The sequence below is a fragment of the Trachymyrmex cornetzi genome, unplaced genomic scaffold (assembly GCF_001594075.2).
Source record: "Trachymyrmex cornetzi isolate Tcor2-1 unplaced genomic scaffold, Tcor1.1 scaffold1076, whole genome shotgun sequence".
Lineage (NCBI taxonomy): Eukaryota > Metazoa > Arthropoda > Insecta > Hymenoptera > Formicidae > Trachymyrmex > Trachymyrmex cornetzi.
Genome location: NW_017295627.1, coordinates 73,172 through 81,642, shown reverse-complemented (window position 1 = coordinate 81,642; position 8,471 = coordinate 73,172).

Sequence of the window (8,471 nt, the reverse complement as noted above, 5' to 3'; positions counted from 1 at the left end):
CCCGGCTACCACGGGATATCCAGATGGAAACCGTGTTGGATATGAGGCAGGATAGGATGCCGAGGAAACGCGACTTTGACAGATCTTTCAAGATCTATCTTCCTAGTCGTGAGGAGTGGGAGAGGCACGAGGTGCTCGTTATCAGGAATGGGGATGTGTGGTACACGGATGGCTCCAAAACTGACGGGGGCGCCGGTGCCGGAGTCTTTGGAAGCCGTGGGGGCGTCAGGGAAGCTCTCCCCCTCGGAGAGTTCACCACGGTTTTTCAAGCGGAGGTGGTGGCAATCATGAGTTGTGCTCAATTGCTGATTGCATCTGGGCAGATGGGCAGGCGTATCAGGATCTGCTCAGACAGCAGAGCGGCCTTAGGGGCGCTGGGGGCGTGCGTCTTTGACTCGCGGCTGGTATGGGAATGCAAGGATGCATTGAACAGGCTGGCCGCGGGCAATGACGTTGCTCTCGTGTGGGTCCCAGGGCACGCGGGAATCAAGGGGAACGAGGTCGCTGATGAGCTAGCAAGGAGCGGCTCTTCAACAAGATTAGTGGGGCCGGAACCGGCCCTTGGATTGCCAGGCTGCAGTGGCAAGGCGAGAATAAGGAATTGGTTGCGTGACCGCCATATGAGCTATTGGAAGGAGGAAACAAGGACCAAATGCCGGCAGGCAAGTTTGCTCTCCCCTGTTAGGGGAGTGTGCCCAGTAGGGACCTTGCTAAGAACATTAGGGCCTTAAGAAGAGGAGAAGCCAGGCTAGCGGTGCAGATTTACACGGGCCATGGCTTCACCAACTATCATTTGCACAAGCTGGGGCGGCAACACGAAGTGCAGAAAGTGTGGACATGAGGAAGAGACTACTCTCCACGTGTTGTGCGAATGTCCAGCGTATGCTGGATACAGGCGGCTTTTACTGGGCTCGATATTCCTCGAGCCCGAGCAGGTATGTCAACTTCAGGTCAGGAATCTCCTTCGCTTCTGGAGGAAGACTGGTCTGAGCTGACCTGGGGTTAGTACAGCTGGGAAGACACAATGGACTTGGTCTGCGTGTCGTTGGTGGGCCCCAATTAGGGGCTGCCTCCCAGGATATTATTATTATGTCAATAATAGTTTTAATTACGTGCTTATCGCACGTAATTATTGTCTAACTTTGCTCTTTTACTACATTCCTCTAACAATTTTATCAATGTAATTAAAAAACAATCCAACTACTACCGGGGAGTGTGTGGTTCTTAAAAAGGAACGACCCGGAGGAACAGCTCAGTATCAGGCTGCTCTTCACCGAAGTGGACTGTAATGTTCACGAAACATTGACATTTCAAGAATGGATTTGGACACGGAGAAAACCCGCGAAAAGCATAATCGTTCTAATTATTTTCTCTCTCCCACATAAATGATGTGTTTTGATATGTATATTTGAACATAGTATTCATATTCCATATATATTAAAAGTGACATAATGTTCATTTGTTCACGTTATTATTATATTTGTGAATCCAAGCTTCCAAGTGTAAATGATCATATAAAACTTTGTCTTCGACAATATTTAACTAACTTATGATGGGTTAATGTGTACTTCAATTTACGCAGTGAAAATTATATATCAATAAAACTCATGATTTTGTCAAATGTTATCGCAATGCCAATAGTTTTATTGACTTGATTCTGATTTTTATCATTACATCAAAGAAATTGGACCCAATATGTTTCTTTATTTTGTTGAGAAAATCGTTTTAATTATTTTCTCTTTCCTACATAAATAATGTGTTTTGGTATGCATGTTTAGACATAGTGTTCATATTCCATAAATATTGAAAATATGATATCATAGTTTTCATTTGTTCACTCTGTTATTATATGTTTATTATTCGAAACTATCAAATGTATATAATCTTGTAAGACGTTGTCTATGACAGTGTTTAATTAATTTATTAGAAGTTAACGAATACATTAATTTACGTTGTGAAAATTACATACAAATAAAACTCTCAATTTTGGTAAAAATCATCGTAAATCCAACAGCTTTACCGACCCAGTTCTGTTTTTGTCATTATATCAAAGAAATTGGACCCCGTATGTTACGTTACATTTCGATGAAATTTTTTAAAGTAATACTTTTTTCCATATTTATTATATATTCTGATATTATATTATCACACATGCCATTGACGTTATATAAATATCGAAATAAAAATACAATAAAATGTATATATGCCCGCTATTGTATTAAATTTTTGAATGATAACCTCAAAGCGTAAATGATCATTTAAAACATTGTTTTCGATAATATTTGGGGAAACAAGAATGGATCATTTTTTATCTGAAATTAGGTCATTATGTTAAGAAACATGCAACACGAACTGAAATTGTATGAATTAATTGACTAAATTGATAGATATATATATATAGTGGTCTCTTCTTATTACAAAGCATATCTTTAAATACTAGTACCGACCGGTCCTAATGTTCAATGTATACAAACAAATTTGGTTCCGGTTTTATACATTACATATCTTTGAATAAACTGGTACCGATCCCGGCAAATGACTTTTCATACAAAAAAATACCGGGTCGAACCCAATATATGCCAAAAGTCCCGACATGTACCATTACACTTCCGAAATGGTACCAATATTTACCAAACCATAAATGTATATGTGCATACGTATATCAATAGATTAATTGTAAGTAATAATTTAAATTAAATATAAGTTTTAATATTTGACAAAGTTTCTGATAAAACAATTTTTACGTATTTTTAATCCATTCTAAATCCTATATTTTTCCAATAAAATAAAGAACAAATAAAATAAAAAGATAAAATTAAGTATTTATCTATGTTAGTATTAATTGAAATAATTTCTTATAATGATTCGTAAGAAATTAAACATACGCATTCCTGATTATCTTTGATACATCTTTATTTTTATAAATAATAATTGCTACATACTTTGTATTTTTGCGTATCCTGCTTCATGTAATCCTCTATCAATTGACTGTCCTCGTTCTTCCGCGCAAGCATCTCTTCCCACTTGCGTAAGCTGTCCTCATCGAATTGAACCATTTCTTTTGCCTCGGCCAGCTTCCTCACAACCCTAACCAATTCTTTCTCCACACTTGATACTCTACGATTTACATCCATCCATTCCTTCTCGAATTCGTGCGTCTCTTGGCGCAATAATGATTCGGTATTACCGTTCAAACGATATAGATGATCCTCAGTTTCCAGCTGAACCGAATGCTCAGTGAGCAGCTTCTGATTCAAATCACGCCGTACGGCCAAGTCGCTGACGTGATTTCGAATCATCTTCAACCGTTCTTCAAGACTCGCCAATTTTGCATTTACCGAGATTTTATGTTTCGTCTTTCTAGCAATCTGTTCGAACAATACAAACGTCTAAAATATTCATGGCTTCTTCTTTAAGTTAATTTTTTAAATTAAATTAACCTTTGTTCGTTATCGTATAATATAATTACTTTTTCTGTACGTTTTACTTATATAATTGTACTACAAAAAACGCCAAAAAAACAGGGTGAATGAGAGTCAAGTGGTAATTAATACACAAACTTACATCCTCAATCCAAAAATAGAATCTTTATTCAAAAAAATAGTACGTTTCAGTTCACTTTGGAACCATCTTCAGCAAAACAAATTTAAAATATCAATCCCTTCATATCACAGAACAAATCACCATCAGATTAGCAAATTTGATGTTATAATCTATTCGAAACATTAAAATTACCTTATAAATATTTCTAAATAACAAAAATAACCTAATTAAGGGCTAATAAGAGTTAGCGCGAACGGAGGTTTAGTGCGCAATTAGTCTCACAAATAATTTTGTTAGTCCATTTGATGTGACGACCTCATCTTTATTTGAAATCTTGAAATCTTGTACGTTTCGATTCTTTTTTGAATCCTCATCAGCAAACTTCTTAGATAAAATTAGATTTCACGATCGTTCAATATGGAGTCACCGGCAGGTTGCCAAGCTGAAGTGTTATCTGTTGAAATTCATATAAATAAGATAATGACTAGACTGCGGAACTTTATGCAAAATACTTAACTGAATATTAACTATCGGACAGTTTTAGTAGTCAATCGTTATTCGTTAAAGAGTTATTAAAAGGTGAAGTAAAAAGATTGAGATTGCCATCTGTAAATTTACAAAATTGCAAAATATGCATTTTATGCAAAACATTCAGTTAAGTATTTTGCATAAACTTCCGCAGTCTAATAATGACAATGAACAACCATGTGATTTAAACGAGTAACTCACCCATTCGATCGCCAAATCTCAACATGAAACTTTGGATAATGCTTCTATATTCGTTATTAATCGCATTTTTATAAAATTTGTTTAACTCCGTCCAATACACCACGGACCAGCGAATGTGTCTGACATGATTTTGTTCATAAAGGTCGGCACAACGGTAACAGTCAATCAAAATATAAATAATTTATCTAACGTATGTTCTTATTTCAACGCAAAATTATAACTTAAATAACTTAACCTATATAACATATATAATGTTGTATAGATGTACAAAATAAAAGACCAGAAAATTAAGTTAAATAGAAACTCAAACCAAAGTTAAGAATCCAGATCGTAAATTTAAAATATATCGTCAATATTTAAAACACATCATCTTAACTTTATCTTTAAAATCATATAATCTGACAAAAATTTTATAACTAAACGTAAAAATAGATGTATAATATCTTGAGGTATAATTACAATTTTTCCGTCATAAAATAAACATTATGTCAACTCATTTAACCCTTACCGTACTAATATGGGTAACTAGTGACCGAGCGATTCCTGTTCGTGCAAGTTTCTTTGAGTCTTTCGGTAATTATAAATCATACTACATTTTATTTATTTTCCAAAATAAAGAGTCAATATTTATTCTAGAAAGTTGAAAGTATGTTGGTGAATTTTTAGAAATTTTTTGAATTATTTTGAAGAGGTGAAAAAAACGAAGACATTCTAGTGACCCTTGATGGTATGGATGAGACACCAAATTGTAGATGGTACAGTAAGGGTTAATATAGATGCATAAGCATGATGTAGTTCATCTGTATCAGATCGTAAATTCAGTCCATTTTTTTGCATATGTATATGTGCTTTTTCCGAAATAAGTCTCTTATTTAATATTCTTTCTGAATCCAATATTTTAACGTTCTCCCAATCGAATTCATGATTGTATTCCAATCTATGATCCGTAATTACAGATTGACTATTTGTATTGCAATTTATGTGATTACGATGTTCGTTAATCCTTGTACTTAGTTTTCTACTCGTTTGACTCGTAGGGATGAGTTTATGAAGACTGTATCATTAGTGTTAAATTCGACAGTTTTTAGTTTCAATAATGAATTTTATAAACAAAATTATGGGACACCAATGGGGTCTCCTCTCTCTCCTATCATGGCGGACTTGGTACTGCAAGATTTGGAGACAGAGGTCCTTAATAATATGGGTATGGATTTGCCGTTTTACATCAGATATGTTGATGATATTGTGACGGCGCGGTTCCTTCAGACTCAATAGATTCTTTAGTATTAGCGTTCAATTCGATTCATAATAGATTAAAATTTACTGTTGAAGTTGGGGGGGACAAAATTAATTTCTTAGATATCCACGATAATTAAAAATTATACTGTATTGGAGTTTGATTGGTTTCATAAACCAACATTCTCGGTTTATCGTCGCAGACGATATCGTGCAACAGCAAGATTGTGTCGTTTTCGATTCCCTGAACGATAACATTCTGCCCATAACGTAATACGCGAAATTGAACTACGTTGTCGGGAAGGAAATTTTGTTCGAAGAAGGATGGCATCAAACGATGGCAGTATTACTAAGTACTGTTCAGCAGTTCAAAATACGAATTGCACTTTGTCAACAGGTAAATGGGGCAACTTTTGAGCACCTTAATTAAAAATGCTAAAAAAATTTTTTAAATAAAAAATAAATAAAAAATACAAAACGACAAAAAAGTATAAAAAAGATACTCAAAATCCGAACAGTCTACCTCTTCGCGGTGAGTATCGCCTGGCGGTGTGCATTATCACAATGACATTAATAATGAATGTTAGAGGACATTTTGGCCCTCGCATGACCACATATCTGAACGTGAAATTTTCCGCTCTTTTCATTTCCGGAGAAAGAAATTGGGGTTTCCATTTAAAAATCTCAATTTGACCTTGAAATGACCTTTAAACTTGACCCCAAGGTCAAGGACAAGATTACCATTGGTTGACCCCCTTTGATCCCTGCAATTTTTGTCTGAAACATTTTTTCGATAAACGCCTTCTTTCTGAGATAATCGCGTGGAAGTTTTAGAATGGGACACCCTGTATACGTATGTTAAATAGGTTAAGTTATTTAGGTTATAATTTTGCGTTGAAATAAGAACATACGTTCTAGATAAATTATTTTTAGTTTGATTTACTGTTACCGTTGTGCCGACCTTTATGAACAAAATCATGTCAGACACATTCGCTGCTCCGTGGTGTATTGGACGGAGTCAAACAAATTTTATAAAAATGCGATTAGTAGCGAATATAGAAGCATTATCCAAAGTTTCATGTTGAGATTTGGCGATCGAATAGGTGAGTTACTCGTTTAAATCACATGGTTGTTCATTGTCATTATCTTATTTTTTTCCATTTAAAAATCTCAATTTGACCTTGAAATGACCTTTAAACTTGATCCCAAGGTCAAGGACAAGATTACCATTGGTTGACCCCCTTTGATCCCTGCAATTTTTGTCTGAAACATTTTTTCGATAAACGCCTTCTTTCTGAGATAATCGCGTGGAAGTTTTAGAATGGGACACCCTGTATACGTATGTTAAATAGGTTAAGTTATTTAGGTTATAATTTTGCGTTGAAATAAGAACATACGTTCTAGATAAATTATTTATATTTTGATTTACTGTTACCGTTGTGCCGATCTTTATGAACATAATCATGTCAGACACATTCGCTGCTCCGTGGTGTATTGGACAGAGTTAAACGAATTTTATAAAAATGCGATTAATAACGAATATAGAAGCATTATCCAAAGTTTCATGTTGAGATTTGGCGATCGAATGGGTGAGTTACTCGTTTAAATCACATGGTTGTTCATTGTCATTATCTTATTTATATGAATTTCAATAGATAACACTTCAGCTTTGGCAACCTGCGAGTGACTCCACATTGAACGATCGTGAAATCTAATTTTATCTAAGAAATTTGCTGATGAGGATTCAAAAAAGAATCGAAACGTACAAGATTTCAAGATGTCAAATAAAGATGAGGTCATCACATCAAATGGACTAACAAAATTATTTGTGAGACTAATTGCGCATCTCCATTCGCGTTAACTCTTATTAATCCTTAGATTATTTGTTTATTATTTTGATCAAAGAAAGTTCTTGTTTTAACATATTTATAAATATTTCTATTGAACAAGTTTCAAATTAACAATAAAACTGGTGGCTCACCCCAAGCCATAGAAGGAATTCGTCTCAACATTGGATCAACTAATTACAATTAACATTCACTAAAGAGTATCGAATTAAAAAACGCATGTTGATCGCACGAAAGATGACTCCAATGATTGTCTGTGATGATATATTATTGTACCATGACAAGTAACTTGTTGTACCACTCCGGGTGCAAGAGTGCCGCTCCGGGCACCGTTTATAGAATTTACGGGTCAGCCAGTTACCTGCAGTATCTTCAAGACACTACGTGCCGCTCAAGGCGTTGCAGAACCACAGTTTGGACGTGCGGTGTCGGTTTATGAAGGCTCGATGTCCTCCAATAATTATAGGCCAGCGTTCGTGTTGTACAAAGAGCTTTTATTGTTCAATTACAAGTCTACGTACTGTACAATGTGTTGTGGTTTAGAGATTCGAAGGAGACTCTCACAGTACGCGCACTCTCACTTCACCTTTCGGAACGGCCCCGAGATGTTCGAGGCTTACCTTTTTATATTTCTTAAGTAGACCGAATTTATGCGTGATTAACAAAAATTGCTTGTGTGTCACCTCCTTTGTGCTACAAAGTAGGTGACTTAATTTTGTAACGATTACTTGCACGTCTGCATAAAAATGCCGACGAGGATTTCAGGTTCAACCTAGTTAGGTCGTAACAAACTGATATATTAATAAAGGTGCCAGTTCAAAATAAACATACGTGAAGTGTATCTTCAAAAATTTCAATCTTTAAACATTTAAATAACTATGTAATAATATATCATAAAAAATTTAAATCTTAAAAAATTGAAATGATTATCTGGTGATATATTACTATGACAAGTAACTGATATATTAATAAAGGTGCCAGTTCAAAATGAACATACGTTAAGTGCATCAAAAATTTCAAGATGATTATCTGATAATATATTACTATAACAAGTAATTGCTATATTATTAACCCTTACCGTACTAATATGGATAACTAGTGACCGAGCAATTCCTG